Consider the following 17,081-nt stretch of genomic DNA (forward strand, 5'->3'; position numbering starts at 1 on the left):
ATTGAAAATAATTAAGAACATTAGATTATTTAATTTACATGATAATATAGTAACATTTTACCTCTATTTGATTTTACCCAAAGATTTAGATAAAGTAAGTAATTTTTAATAATTAATAACATCACTTGGATTTCTTACGCATTCTATGTGGCACTCGTATATAAAGTAAAATATAAATAGTTCCTACTATCACAAAGGTATACTTTGTTAAAAGAAAATGGACAAGAATGGAAGTACTATATCTCTCATTAACAATACATTGCAAAACCTCTTCACAGTAAGATAAGAGAAAAAAATTATTTAAATAACCTGATTTTGATTTTCAAAATTGAAGAATTCTACACACTTGTGCATTTAGAATTATTAAATAAATAACAATAGTTCAAATCACACTCACATAAAACAAATAAGACTGTATTTTCCTATTCATTAAAAAATTATAGCTTTACAAAGTTTGATGTATGCTTATAAATATATTAATTAAAAAATAACATCTATACATATATGAAATCTATGAATACATTGTTAATTTAAATATCATATATATCTCTTTGCTTTAGATAAATGCTACTCCCTATTTTTTATTGCTTAATGTTTTCAATTGGCAACCTCTAAATATACAGAGCATGCTTACCTAAATATCAGAAAATAAGTAAAATAAAATATTTTAATGTACCTAAATTTTCTGAAATTACTATTTTAAAACATTATAAAGCTAAAAAAAATCCTAAACATCTAATGTGGGTACTGTAGGAAAAAAAGTTATTGTTAAAAGCTTTACCAAACTCTTAGCTAGAAACATAGCAAAATAAAAATTAAAAAAAAAAAAATAAACTTTGAGACTGCTACTTGAAATTTTAAAACATGAAACAAAGCATATATTTAATATTTCCAATATATTAAAGAAAAATAGTAGTGTTAGCCTATGTAATTTAGATCTCTAACTAGATGAATATAGAATTCAAGATTTCTAAGTATATATACCATTAAATTTAATTAATTGCAAAGTAGTTGACATTCAAAAATTTAACTTAATAGCATTCAATGTCATCATCTAACTCTAATCATGTAAACATTCTTGGATCATCAAATCCATGAGTACCCATGTTGAAAGTAATTTAGTCAGTATCAGGCTCATGGGTGTTTATAATTCATAGGCTGGGGCTTAGTGAACCAGGATATTGGTTAGCATGATTCAAATGGGGTGTCTTAAGATATATATATGCAAGCCCAAGACAATAAACAGGAAATTAGAAAGGTAAGCAAAGGTAACGTGCACAATAAAATCAAAGTTGATGGGTCAGAAACAAGGAATGCAGATAAGAACGAGAGTCTGAGAAAAGTAATACAAGCAGCCAGTGGCCAGGAACTCTAGATACCAAGCAAAAGGCACAAGAATAGACACACAGAACCAAGAACTTGATCATTGGGCCTATGCTCTGTCCCAAACAGGATAGTTCTTGATTATCACCTTCCTGAGCCAGAATTGGTTCCAAGGCTAATATGTGCCCTGGGCTGATAGGGGTCGATGAGAAACAAAGATATACATAAAACAGACCTGTCACCTCATTGCTCCTTAAGACTAGAGTATGTAGTAGTACTGAGAAAAGCTCTATTTAACATTCATTATGATTTTGACAAACCCCAAAATTTACATGCTAGCACCAAAGGCATGGAAAATATTTTTAAGAATGCCTGAATTTAAGAATATGCTTTTGACCATCAAGTATGCGTGTACGTATTAGCTTTTCAACACATATGCAGTCATAAGTTCCATAGCTTTCACATCTACAACTTTATGGTAAAAAACCAGAAGTAAATGTTGATGTGGAAATACTTAACTCCAGAGTAGCACTGATTAATGAGTGCAGTTAAGTGAAAAAAATCAGGACTTTGAAAGTCAGGGCTTTAACAAAAATGTATCCCCCGAAAGTACCCCCCAAAACACTTACGATAGAACAAAAAAAATCTAAACCTGATCCAATTGTCTTAGAAAACATATAAAACTGGCACACTGTGTAAGATCATCTAGCATCACAGCTGCTTCACAAATGAGTCCCATCGATCTTGCCACTTTGATCTGTGAAGTTCAATTCAATGTGGTTGAAAGCAGGATTATCAGTTCCACCGTCTTCTATCGGATGGGACTTATAGCTTAAAACGTGTTTCTTCTAAAAGAAAATGTTAACATGGTGATTACAAAAAAATATATATTCATTCAGGCACTTCTAAATAATTGTTACTACTGCTTTTCTTTCACTAAATCAGCTTTGTAGTCTATGGAGGGAGAGATGTACAACAAAAATAGATCATCAAACAGGGCGAATACCTTCCTCGTCCATCAGAGTTCAAAAGTCTGAAGACCAACTAGTAGTCTATCTAGGTGATAAAAGCAGTCTTACTAATTTGAGGAAAAAGAAAGCTAACTTACTTTCTTAAAAATGTCAAAATTGGATAAAACATCCTCTTTGGTCAATAGAAATCTGTGGTCTATGTTTTGTTTTCTTCCTCCTGAAAAACATATAAATTATTTACATTGTTAAAAAGAGAACTAGAACCACCCAGGGACAGTCCATCATACAGGCATTTAACTTGTACACATTCAACTCTATGTGCTCATAAAACTCAAAGAGAATGTGAATCTTCTAAATAGTGCTGGAGACTTAGCCCACTATTTCCCTTCCTTCAGTCGGTCTCACATTCTACAAGGCTCTCACTATGATAAACCTGAGTTCAGTGTTTAAAGATAAATGCAAACCAACTAGAGTCATCTGGCCCAATGCTGGTAGGAAAACTGGTTCAAAAGCATTCTTCATGATCTACCAATAAAACATCAAACCATATGCCTCTGTTTCAGATGGTAGAGTTGCCTTTCCCCAATTTGGTGGCCATGAATGTAGATGTGCGAGAAGAAATGCAAGAAATTATGAATTGTTGAATAAATTATTTAAATGAAAATCAATATGGTGATTGGTGTTTGATCCAATTCCTCTTACCTAACGTTTTGCTTTATAAAAAATATTCTTTGGTTTGGTGTTTTATTTGTGGATCAAAGAGGATGCTTTCAAAACCGTGTGGTTCTCAAACTACCTCTAGCATGCATTAAAATCCCCTGGACATGATTAAAATCCCACCACCATTTCTGATTCAGAAGGTCTCAGGTGGGCCTGAGAATTTCAATCACTACAAGTACCCAGGTGGTGTTGACACTATATGTTGGGGAACACTCTGAAAACTGATCTAGTCAGTATGTGCCATAATTTGAATTACTTTAATATACTCTCCATTTCAAGCTGAACTTAATCATTTTTATCTGACTGTATAATAGTTTAGAGACAATTATCCTGGTGGAAAGGTAGGTGGGTAGCAATTTCAAACTGTAGCAGTCATCAGTTAATCATAATGTGCAATACAAAGCACCATCACTTCAGGTTCCTAGCTGAACACAGCACTGGGCATTTCGTAAAGGATTGGGTCAGTGCCACACAAAGGTCGTTCACCTTGACCTGCACTTTGTATTAGCCCAGAAACCTGAGAATAAGTCCTCCTAACTCCATCTCCCACTCTCACCAACTTAGGAGTGAGCTTACATCAACAGGTACAGTAGAACAAAAATATTAAGATTATGGGCTCTGGAGTCAGACAAAACCAAGTTCATATCCATCCAAGGTGTGTGACCTTGGACAAGTGTTTTACATTCCCTGAAATGAAGTGGACACTGTAGCACCCGGCTGAGATCCCCCTTTGTCTCCATCCCTTCTCGAGTGCCTCATCGAAGAGGATCGCCTGGTTCAAAGCCATTCCCCTTCCTGTGACAGCCATCAGGGACTAATTGAGGCAGCAATATGAAAGCCTGGCTATCTTGGCCCAACTTGGGATAACGCTGAAGGGCTCCTCTCACTTCACAGTCTCCGTGAGGGACTGTCCTTGGATCTGCATTACAGCTCAATCTCCACCCCGGGCCAAACCTGCTTCTGTCATCACCTTCCACAGGTGTTGATCCCAAAGGCACTCCTTAATAAACATCAAACTCCATCTCACACTCTGCTTCCCAGAGAATCAAACCTATGACACTCGTTTAAAAACCAACATACAAGCAGAGAGGTAGATGAAAACTCTAAGAGGCAGGAATTGTATGGATTCACTCATTCAACAAACATTTATTGGGTCGGACTCTGTCTAAGAATACGGCAGTGAACACGGATGTCTATGTTTAAGAAAGAGATCCTGAAAAGCATTAAGAGGTTGAAATCAATTTTTAGCTAAGGATTGGCTACTGCTGTCAAAAGAGAATATTTCTTCCTCCCATCACCACTCCCCCACCAGCCTACATTTTTTCAAATTGTCCAAGATTATAATGTTCACGCTGTGCTCAGAAACCATACGATCTTTGGTTGTCAGTCTAAACGTAGTCTGATTCCCATACCTTCCCTCCTGACCCTCATGCTGTTCTTCTACTCTACTAGGTTGTAGGAAACTGTGAGGCTAAATTCCTATTTGCCTGGACACCTCATTCAACAATTTGTGCTTCTGTGCTCATGGAAAAGTCTCTCTAACACCCCAAGGCCATAGGCCTGCCCAGATACATCACTCAGCTCTGTATTTAGTGGGGTCTTGGGGCTCGAAGCTCAGTCAGGAAATGGGGCACAGGTTTGTTGTTTTTCAAATCTCACAGATCTATGGTGATTTCCTGTGGCCATCCCAGGACCCAGCACATGGAGTAGGATACAGAGACCCTTCCTCAAAGACCCGCAGATCTGTTAACTCTTATTGCTTCCCTCGAAACCTCCCAACATTGGGAATCCATTTCTACTCTAGGGGGTCTGAGAACCTAGCTCTCACCTTCCAAGATATTTTTATCCTTATTAACCTATTTGACACTCAAATGCCAAGAAAACCCTCTTTTCTCTGGTAGTGGCTGAAGCATCCTTTTAATGAGTTATAAACATCAAAGACCTGATTATTTGAATGTGAAAAAGAGCCAAGGCGTCAATGGAATCAAAGGAGCAGGGAGGGCGAAGGTAATTGCTTAAATTTTATGAATCATCTCGCCACTATACTTTCCCCTGAAGCTCCTCACATACCTCTTCTCTGCTAGATTACTGCCCCTATAGACAGCCTCCTTGAGTCAGCCCCTTGCCTTTCCAACAGCATGTGAAACAAGGTATTTCTTGACTCCTACAATTTTTTTTCTTTTCAAAAAAATTTTTTTAATTTTTTAAATTACAGTTGACATACAATATTATATTGGTTTCAGGTATACAACACACTGATTAGACATTATATACCTGATTACGAAGTGATCACCCCAATAAATCTAGTAATCATCTGACATCATACATAGTTATTACAGTATTACTGGCAATATTCCCTATGCTGTACTTTACATCCCCTTGACTATTATGTAACTGCCAATTTGTACTCATTAAACTCTTCACCTTTTTAACCCACACCTCAACCCTGCTCCTATCTGGTAACCATCAGTTTGTTCTCTGTGTCTGTAAGTTTGTTTCTGTTTTGTTTGTTCATTTTATTTTTTTAGATTCCACATATAAGTGAAATCACATGGCATTTGTCTTTCTCGGTCTGACTTATTTCACTTAGCGTAATACCCTCTAGGTCCATCCATCCATGGTGTCACAAATGGCAAGATTTCATTCTTTTTTTATGTCTGAGCAATATTCCATTGTATATATGTACCACATCTTCTTTATCCTGTTGTCTTATCAATGGGCACTTAGGTTGCTTCCATATCTTGGCTATTGTAAATAATAGCATTTATTTTTGTCATGGAACATTGCTTGAAACAGGATACAGTTGGATAAATACTGGTGTCGGGGTTTGTCTAGTATCCAGCCCACTATAAGAGCCCCTCTACAATTTCTTGCAACCTTGGCCTTCATATCACTTTTCTCTGAGCCACAGGTCCTCATCTGATACTTTTCCCACTGCGCTGAGAAAGTGAAGAGATGATATGAATATAATGAAGTCAAAGAAATCTGTACAAGGCTGTCATTGAACAGTGCTAATTTCTTTTACCTTCTTGTCCTTTTTCTAAAGACTTTTTTTAAAGATATAGCTAACATACAATATTACATTAGTTTCAGGTGTACACCACAGTTATTCAACATTTCTATACCTAAAGAAGCAATCACCATGATAAGCCCAGCAACCACCTGACACCATACTATGCTATCACAACGCTATTGACTATATTCCCCATGCTGTATATTACACCCTCATGACTTACTTGTTTTATACCTGGAAATTTGGACCTCTTATTCCCCTTCCTCTCCCCCCTCCTTTTAAATGTATCAATTACAGTTGATATTCAATACTATTTTATATTAATTTCAGGTGTACAGCATAGTGGTTAGGCATTTATATAATTTAAGAAGTGATCCCCCTAACTAGTCTAGTACCCACCTGGAACTATATGTAGTTATTACCATATTATTGACTATATTCCCTATGCTTTACTTTACATCTGCATGACTATTTTGTAACCACCAATTTGTACTTCTTAATCCCTTCCTCTTCTTTCACCCATACCCCCAACCCTTCTCCCATCTGGCAAGTATCAAAATGTTTTCTGTATCTATGAGTTTGTTTCTGTTTTGTTTGTTAATGTTTTTCTTAGATTCCACATATAAGCGAAATCACATTGCATCTGTCTTTGTCTGATGTAGTCTCCACTCAGTACAACACTTTCCAGGTCCATTCATGTTGCTGCAGATGGCAAGAACCCATTCCCTTCCATGGCTGAGCAATATTCCATTGTATATACAGTATTACTTCCTCTTTATCCATTCTTCCATCACCAGACACCTAGGCTGCCTCCACATCCTGACCACTGTAAACAATATGCAACAAACATATGGATGCACAGGTCCCCTTGAAGTAACGTTTTGAGTTTCTTCAGATAAATACCCTGAAGTGGGATTACTGGATCCTTCATTGTCTCTTATCATAGCCTTTGTTTTAAAGTCTATTTTGTCTGGTATAAGTATTGATACTCCAGATTTTTTTTTTTCCATGAAATATCTTTTTCCATCTTTTTACTTTCTGTTTGTGTGTGTCATTCAATCTGAAGTGAGTCTCTTGTTGGCAGCATATGTAAACGTTTTGTTTTCTTATCCACTCAACCTTCCTATGTATTTTCATTAGAGTGTTTAATCCATTTACATTGAAAGTAATTGTTGCTAGATATGTAGCTCTTGCCATTTTATTAGTCATAATTTTGTTTTTGTTTTTGTTTTGTTTTTTTGTCTTATAAAGAAGTCCCTCTAACATTCCTTGCAATACTGGTTTGGTGGTGATGAACTCCTTTAGCTTTTTCTTGTCTGGGAAGCTCTTTATCTGTCCTTCCATTTTAAATGATAATCTTGCTGGCTGCTCATGGAGAAAGTGCCTCCAGTTGTGCGTGAGTTGGGTGGGGTGGGGTCCCAGCTGAGTCAGCAGGGTGGAGCAGTGGAGCTTACCAGGCCAATCAGGTTCAGATTTGGCCTGTGGGGGCGGGCTCAACATAGGAAAGATGGCGCCTGCCTGCCAGCTGCATGGGAGAAGTACCTCTCACTGGGAAAATGCTGACTGTCGTCCAGCCCTCCACCTGCAGCCACACACCTCAGTCTGCCCCCAGTACGTCTCCAAAGCCCCCCAGAGTCACCGTTCCTCCACTGGAGCTCAAGGTGAGTGCCTGGAACTGAGTAACCCGGTGCATGGGCCGTTTTAAGAGGATGTCTGTGCTTCTTGCTGCCTTCCATCCCACCCAATGGTAGGAATCCCCACTGTTTTTCATTGCCAGATGTTGTGGGGACTCCTTTTTCAGTACTCAGGACTGGGGAGCCTGGTGTGGGAGCCCAGGGTCCCTTGTTCCTCCAGGGGGAACCTCCGTGGATGAGATATACCTCCTGATTCTCAACCTCCAGAGGGAGGTTTGGGGCCTGTTTGGCGTCTCCACCCTTCCTACCAGTCCCAATGTGGCTTCTTTATATTTTTAGTTATAAGATTCCTGTTTGGCTAGACTTCAGATGGTTATCCAGGTTGATTGTTGTATAATTTAGTTGTAATTTTAATGTGTTCACAGAAGAACTGAGGCACAGTGTTTATCTACTCTGCCATCTTGGATCTCCTGTCCTACCATTTTTTGAATACTTTTCTTTGCCTGGGTGTATTGGATTCCACCCAGCACAGCATTATATAAAAATGCTGTGCACAGCATCAGCTGGAGAGAAATCTATGTATTTATCTGTCTCCTATCTCTTGTCTCTCCACCTCTTTCACCTAGCTCCTTTTTTCTCTCTGTCTATCTCAACTGGCACTATTTTAAACTGCACTGTACTTTTTATGTCTTATTTACTGAAACATGATGTTTCTTATGCTGTCTTAAATGTGTGCATAGGAGGCTTTATCTATCTCTTTATATTTCTCTACTTAAAAATTACATTATACTTTACTTCTATTTAGATTTCAAGTGACTTTTCTCTGTAATTGTCCAGGATACATCACATATAACAAGATGGACGTCATGAACCAGATTAGGAGACATGGAGGACAGGACAATAAGTTGCAACACTTATCTAACAGGAGTTAAAGAGTTACAGAATAGAGAAAATGGGAGCAGGGGTATATTCAAAATGATAATGACTATGAAATTGCCAGTATTAAAGATATTAGTTTCCATTTTCAAATATAGTTACTTAATTACTTAAAATACAATACATTCTTCAGTGACAAAAATTTGCATGTTTATTTGCTTACAATTGTATAATCTATATGTAGTGTGTAGGAAGAGGGTTTTTTTGTGGTAAAGTGGAAAGAACCTTTTGTAAAAGCTGATAGAATTAATTATATTCAATTTGACATTATCCCCCAAGAACAGACAACTGCAAAGACAGTTATAGAGAGTTTAATCAACCAGTTGAAAAATCAGAAATGCAACCATGTTTTCCATTTTAATGTTTAAGTCACTAAAATTTTTTCATAAACAATGGGCAAACAACGTAAGTGTAAAAGTAAATTTTACTGTGACTAAATTTTACTGTGAACTTTTAGTAACTAAATGGTCATGCACTCAGCTGACTCTGTATCAACAATTGTTATTGGAAAAACTCAGAATTTCCTACAAGAATCAACACAGAGAATCACTTCCCCCATTTCAACTCCATCCAGTCCTGTATATCTACATCATAGACAGGCACTCAGTTGTTAACAATAAACTATACTTTCAGGGGTATTTGTAAATAAAACAATATTAGGAAATCTTCATATACATATACTTAATATTTCCTTCATTCTAACATGTGTAAATGTTGGAAATCATGTTGGGAAACAAAATTCTCTTAAGAGTTGTTTTCATAATGACTCCCAATTCTGTAGTCCTTAATATTTTCAAAATGCTATGAAAATATATGGTCATTATTCTACATCATAACATTTTGTATGTTACTGATATTTACTCCTCACCTATGGATGAGAAAGATCAGATAGAAGAGTCATGGCAATTTCCCTAAAGGAACATAATCAGGGTGTGTGACTTCAGGAAAATCTAGATTGCAACCTTACCCACTAGGTTTTCAAACTCAGAATCATTTTTTGTTGTGGAGGAGAGGGCTGCTCTGTGCATCTAGGATGTTTAGCAGCATCCCTGAATTCTATCCACTAGGTGCCAGTAGCACCTCCTCACCAGCTGTAACAACAAACAATGTATCTAGATATTTCTAAATATCCCCTGAGGTGCAAAAGTGCCCCACTGAGAACCATTGGGCTAGAGAAAAAATGATTGCAAAAACAACCAAATAGGTGAATATATATTTATACTGTATCCTATAGGATTTTATATCCTATATATAAAAATTTCATTCTTTATGGAGTGAATATGATTGTTCTATAGCTTTCTTTAAAGTTTACATTCTCTCTATTAGAATAAACCTGTTGATTCCTAAATATATTTTAATGGCACATTTTTTTTTTTTTTTTAGAGAAGGAACTATCTCCACATAATTACATTGCAAATTATTAACAGCTCATCTTTTTTTTTTTTAAGCTAGCAAATGACCTTTGTCTCAAATTTTGAGTAACACTATTTGAAATTTTAAGTAACACTATTTGACTTGATAAAGACTAGCTACAAAAAAATCTACAACTAATATAATAATTCATGATGAGAAAATGGAAGCTTTCCCACTAAGACTGGACACAAGGCAAAGATGTCCCCTCTTACTGCTGCTTTTCAGCATCATAGTGAAAGGTCTTGCTAATATAATAAGGCAAAAAAAAAAAAAAAGGAAACAAACGGTATACAGATTGGGAAGAAAGAAGTAAAACTCTCATTGTTCACAGATGGCATGATCATCTATGTAGAAAAGCTGAAAGAACCAACAAAATGTCTCCTGAAACAAATAAGTAATTATAGGAAAGTTGCAGGATACAGGTTAATATACGAAAGTCAATTGCTTTCCTACTTACCAACAATGAACTGTGGAATGTTAAATTAAAAACACATTACTATTTACATTAATCCTAAAAGGAAATACTTAGCTATAAATTTAACAGTATATATAAGATCTATATGAGGAAAACTGTAAAACTCAGATGAATAAAATGAAAAAAAGAGCTAATTAAATGGAGAGCTATTCCCTATTTATGGATAGAAAGACTCAATATTGTCAAGATGTCACTTCTTCCAATTTAATATATAGAGTCAATGCAATCCCAATCAAAATACCAGCAAGTTATTTTGTACATAATGACAAACTATGTAGAATCAACAAACTGATTCTGAAGTTTTATGGAGAGGCAAAAGACTCAGAATAGCCAACACGCTATTGAAAGAGAACAAAGTTGGAGAACTGATTCTACCTGACTTCAAGATTACTAAAAAGCTGCAAGAACCAAGACAGTGTGATTATTGGTGCAAAAATAGACAAGTGGATCAATGAAGAAGAAAGAGCCCAGAATAGTTCCCATAAATATAGTCAACTAATCTTTGGCAGAGGAGCAAAGGCAATATAATTGGGCAAAGAGAGTTTCTTCAACAAATGGTTCTGGAACAACTGGACATGCACAAGGAAAAAATAAATAAATCTAGATACAGACCTTATGCTCTTCACCAAAATTAAATCAAGATGGCTCATAGACTTAAATGTGAGCTATTAAACTCCTAGAATATAACATAGGAGAAAAGCAGGATACCTTGGGCATGGTGATACCTTTTTAAATGCAATACCAAAGACATAATCCAGAGAAGAAGTAATTGATCAGCAGGATATCATTAAAATTAAAACACCTATGCTCTATGAAAAGATAATATCAAGAACATTAGAAGACAAGCCATAACTGGGAGAAAATTTTGCAAAAGACACATCTGAAAAAGGACTGTTATCCAAATTATACACACACAAAAAAAAACCTCTTAAAACTCAACAATAAGACAATGACCTGATTCAAAAATAGGCCAAAGATTTTAACAGACATTTCACCAAAGAAGATATATAGATGGCAAATAAGCACACTCCACATCATATGTGATCAGGAAAATGCAAATTTTTAAAAAATGAGGTATCATTACACACCTATTTGAAGAGCCAAAATCCAGAACACCAACACTACCAGGTGTTGAATGTGGAGCAACAGAATTCTTTCGTACCTTGCTGGTAAGAATGCAAAATGGTAGCAGCCACTTTGAAAGAGAGTTTGACGGTTTCTAACAAAACTCTACTCTTACCATTCAAACAGCAATTGTGCTCCTTGGTATTTACCCAAAAGACTCGAAAACCATGACTACAGCAATGTCTGCACACAGATGTTTATAGCAGCTTTGTTCATAACTGCCACAACTTAGAAACAACAAGATGTCCTTCAGGAGGCAAATAAGTGGATAAATAAATTGTGGTATATCCAGACAAGGGAATATTATTCAGCACTAAAAAGAAATAAGCTACTCAGACATCAAACAACACACAGGAACCTTAAATGCATATTACTGAGTAGAAGAAGCCAATCTAAAAAGGCTACACACTGTATGATTCCAACTACATGCTTTCTGAAAAAGACAAAATTATGGACACACCCAGGGGAAAAAGAGAACTTCAAAGAAATGAATTTTAACTGTTTTTGGCATCACATTATTAGTAAAAATAATGGAATTGCTAATGTAAAACTATTACATTAGTGTTTCTCAACTTTGTACATTAAAATCACCAGAGATTTTAAAATTCCCAATGACTTGTACACTCAACAGGCCAATTAATTCAGAATCACAAGAAGTGAGAGCTAGGAATTGGTGTTTTTTAAAATGCTGCAGGTGAATCCAATGTGCAGCCAAAATTGAGAAAGCAATATATACGTATATGAGTATATATGTGCATAAAGAAAATAAATAATCTCATTAATATTTTTTAAAAGAACAATAGTTTCAGCATAAAATAAAAGAGACAAACTATAAAATCAAAGTCGTGAGGCAAACACCCTATAATCCAAAATTTGAATTTGAAAAATTGGAAATACTAGTACAACTTCTTAATTTAGTTTTTCTTTAATATACATCCTCCAGTTCTGTTCACTGAAAAGACCTAGAATAAATGACTGACTCAGTCGAATGAATACCTCTACTATGTAGATTGTGGTCTCTAAATACCATTTCTTCCTAAAAAGAATAGCAGATACCTGGCTGGGCCAGGATATTTACAAGGTAAGACTGAAACATCTGGCCATTCCACAAAACAAAGAAACTATTAAGCACTACTGGAATCATGTCGAAAGGATTCAGAAGACAACTTAAGAAGACTCCTGCTGGACAAAAATGAGACAATATGAGCATCAATAATTATAACCATAATGGTATGAAATAACATCAGCTGTTTAAATCCATGCATTCCCAATGATTTTTTAAAAAAAAACCTTCAGTTACCTGCAGAGAGTAGCAGGGAACCAATTTATAATTTGTTTTGTTTTGTTTTCAAATCATAGTGGGACTTTATTATTTCTCTTATTAGTTTCAGGTGTACAAAACAATATAATAATTAGACATTTTACCCCTCACAAAGTGATAATCCCCCTCCCCCAATCTATTGCTTCTCTGACATAGTATATATCTATTACAAATAAAACTGATAAATAAAGGTGGAAAATCAGACATTTATCCTGCCTTTTCTATACAAACTATATTTCATGGTAACCAAACAGTTGACAAGATGAAGTATCTCTTTATAGGAGTATTCTATCTAATGAAGATGGAATCATAGAATTAGAATACCCATCTTATAAATCCTAATGAAATAATAGACCTAGAGTGATCATTAATTGCTACTAATAAAAAAAAAATAAAGGCTGTCATTCTGTGCCTTCTGAAGGAAATAAATGAAACCGTCTAGGAAATATTCTTTCCAAAAAGTTGAACCGGAGTCTGAGAAAGCTTCTAGTTCCAACTACTAGTTCCCAAGAAACACAGAGGACTGGGAACATGAACCCCATGCTGATGTAGTCAGTGAAACCAAGAACCTAGAAAACCTGACAGAACAAATGACCCAATTTCTTCAACAAATAAATTGCAATTTAAAAAAAAAAAGGAGGGATATTATAAATTAAAAGAGATTTTAAAAGAGCTTCAAAATACATCTAGTAAAAATTGATAGGACAGGAGAAAAGGAAAACTTAGCAGTTATATTTGGAAATTTTAACATCCCTGTTCCATAACTGATGCAAGTAAAAAAAAATGGTAAAGACATAGAAGATCTGAACAACACTATTAATTAACTGAAACTTTCACATTTGTAAAACATGACACCCAACACAATACACATTCTTTATAAGAGTACATGGAAAAAAAAAAAAAAGAGTACATGGGATTTTGGGCAAGATAGGACATATCCTGGGCCATGAAACAAATCTCAATAAATTTCAAAGGATTAAAATTATAATAATTCTCTGACGAAAGTATTATTACTTTAGAAATTAATAACAAAAAGATATGTTAGAAAATCACCCACTATTGGAACATTATGTAACACACTCCTAAACAACCTATGGGTAAAAGAAATAGAAAAAAAATAGAAAATGTTTTGAACTGAATGATAATAAATACACATATATCAACATCTGTGGGATGCAGATGAAACAGTGCTTAAATAAAAATTTATAGCTTTAAATGTTTACATTAGAAAATAAAAATTTTAAATCAATAATCGAAGTTTCTACTTTGAGAAGCTAGAAAATTTAAACCCAAAGTAGAAGAAAAACATCATAACCATAATAGCACAAATTAATGAAATAGAAAGCAAAAACAAGTAAATCAACAAAGCCAAAAATTGGTTCTTAGAAAAAATTAAAACAACAATAAAAGATTAGTAAGATAGCAAGGAAAAAAATAGAAAGGATATCTTATCAACATTAAGAATAATTAGGAGGGACTATGGATATTACAAACATTAAACAAATAAGAGGATATTATAAAGAAATTTATGCCAATGAATTTGATGTTAGACAAAATGAATTAATTCCCTGAAAAACAGTTCACCAAGACCACTTCACTAAGAATTAGAAATATGAGTAACTATGTTTGCTTTAAAAATCTAATCCATAAACCAAAACCTATCCACAAAAACTAGCATCAGGCCCAGAGGCCTTCATTGTGAATTCTATCAAACATTTAAGAAAGAAATACACAATTTTACACAAACTCTTTCAGAAAATAGAAATGGGCACACTTTCCAACTCATTTATGAATCAGCATAACTGATACAAAAATCCTGATAAAGACATTGAAGGAAAAGTAAATTTCAGATCAATATTCCTCATGGACTGTAAAAATCCTTAACAAAATATTACAAAACAAATCCAGCAATATATAAAAAGGTTAATACACTATGACCAAGTGAAGTTTATCCCATGAATGCAAAATTAGTTTAAGATTCGAAAATCAATATATAATTTCCCACAGTAACAGTGCAGTAAGACAAAAAAGAGAAATAAAAGGAATACAATTGGAAAAGAAGTACTAAAACTGTCTCTATTCATAAACAACATAAAAATCCTAAGAAAACTACCAAAAACCTACTTGAATTAGTATGTAAATTTAGCAAGTTCTCTGGATAAAAGATCAACATATAGAGGGGTCAGATAGTTCAGTTGTTCAAGCTCTGAACAACAGTGTTGCCGGTTCGATTCCCACAGGGGCCAGGGAGCTGTGCCCTCCACAACTATATTGAAGACAACGAGCTGCCACTGAGCTTCTGGAGCGGAGGCCATTCAATTCCCACATGGGAGGCTGGGCTGCACCCCCTGCAACTAAAGATTGAAAATGGCGACTGGACTTGGAGCTGAGCTGCGCCCTCCACAACTAGATTGAAGGACAATGACTTAGAGCTGATGGGCCCTAGAGAAACACACTGTCCCCCAATGTTCCCCAATAAAATTAAAAAAAAAAGATCAACATATAAAAGTCAACTGTATTTTTTATATACTTGCAATGATGAATAATCAGAAAATGATATTATAAAACAATACCACTTGCAATTGCATCAAAAACATCAATTATCTAGGAATGAATCTAAGAGATATGTACAAGACTTCGATATCAAAAACCATAAAACATTACTGAGAGAAATTTTAAAAGGTCTGTGTAAATGAATAAATATACCATTTAATGGATTGAAAGAATAGTTGCTTTTGTAAACTGTTCAAGTCTTTTGCCTACTTGTTACTAGTCTTTTTGTATTTATTTTATTCTTCCATGACCAATAAGCTCAATATTAGTAGTCATCAGGAAAATGCAAATTAAAACCACAATAAGATACTAGACATACAACTAGAATAGCTAAAATTGAAAGACAAATATGAAATATTGTCAAGAATGTGCAGTAACTGGAACTCGTATACATTGTGGGGTGGGCATATAAAATGGAACAACCATTTTGCTAAGTAGAGCAGCTATTGGGCAGTTTCTCTTTAAATTTCCTATATGCATCTACCCTGTGGTAGGTCAGAACAGATACATATTTAACTTTATACTGCTTCCAGGTATTCACCCAACAGAAATGAAAATGTGTGTCAAAAAGCAAAGCAAAGTGAAATGAAACCTGTACAAGAATGTTCTTAACACCTTAATTCATCCTGGCCTAAAACTGGAGACACTCCAAAGTCCATCAACAAGCGAACAGACAAAGAGATTTTTGTAGGTGCATATCATAAAATACTAACAATAAAAAAAAGAATGAACTCCTGATACATGTAGCAACATGAATAAATGTCTCAAAAATATTTTGTTCAGGAAAAGAAACCAGATGCAAAAAGGCACTACGTGATTCCATTTATAAAAAAAAAAAAAAATCTAAGAACAAGGGAAATGAATTTATGGTAATAAAAATCAGAAACTGGCTGCTCGGAATGGTAGGGGGGATTTATTAGAAAGACACACAAGAAAATTTTCTGGAATTGGATGATGGAAATATTCTATCCCTTGAGTTGAGTGGTGGACACACAAGTGTATAAAATTGTCAAAACTCATCCAACTGTACACTTAAGTTCTGTGCATTTTATTGTATATAAGCTATATCTCAGCAAAAATAGTTTTCAATTTTAAAAAGCAAGAAAGAAAAACTTAAGAGACAAATCAGCTAATACAATTAATAAGCTTATTTGGATCCCGATTCTAACAAACTCTGGGGGGAAATTCAGGAAAATCTGAACACTGACTTCATGTTGATGATATTAAAAAATGAATGTTAATGTCTTAGATATGATGATGGTGTAACTGTATTTTAAAAAATCACATCCTGGTACAAACTTCCAGTTATAGAATATATGAGTCATGGGAATGTAATGTACAGCATGGTTACCATAGTTAACAGTACTGTATTGCATATTTGAAAGTTGCTAGGGGAGTAGATCTTAAAAGCGCTTATCACAAGAAAAAAATTGTGTATGTATGGTGATGGATGTTAACTAGACTTGTTGTGGAGATCATTTTGCAAAATAGAAAAATATCCAATCACTATGTTTTACACCTGAAACTAACATAATGTCAATTATATCTCGGGGGGGGGGGGGGAAAGCACATCCTTATTTTTAAAAGAGATAATCAA

General features: G+C 34.9%; 1 protein-coding gene across 1 annotated transcript in view; it reads right to left on the bottom strand.

Moving 5' to 3' along the window:
- The window catches only part of SLC5A8 (solute carrier family 5 member 8), a 46,973-nt gene that overhangs the window by 20,232 nt on the left and 9,660 nt on the right, over positions 1–17,081 (bottom strand). The gene's annotated exons all lie outside the window — the stretch shown is intronic.

Source organism: Rhinolophus sinicus, linkage group LG02 (assembly GCF_036562045.2).
Source record: "Rhinolophus sinicus isolate RSC01 linkage group LG02, ASM3656204v1, whole genome shotgun sequence".
NCBI classification, from domain to species: Eukaryota; Metazoa; Chordata; class Mammalia; order Chiroptera; family Rhinolophidae; genus Rhinolophus; species Rhinolophus sinicus.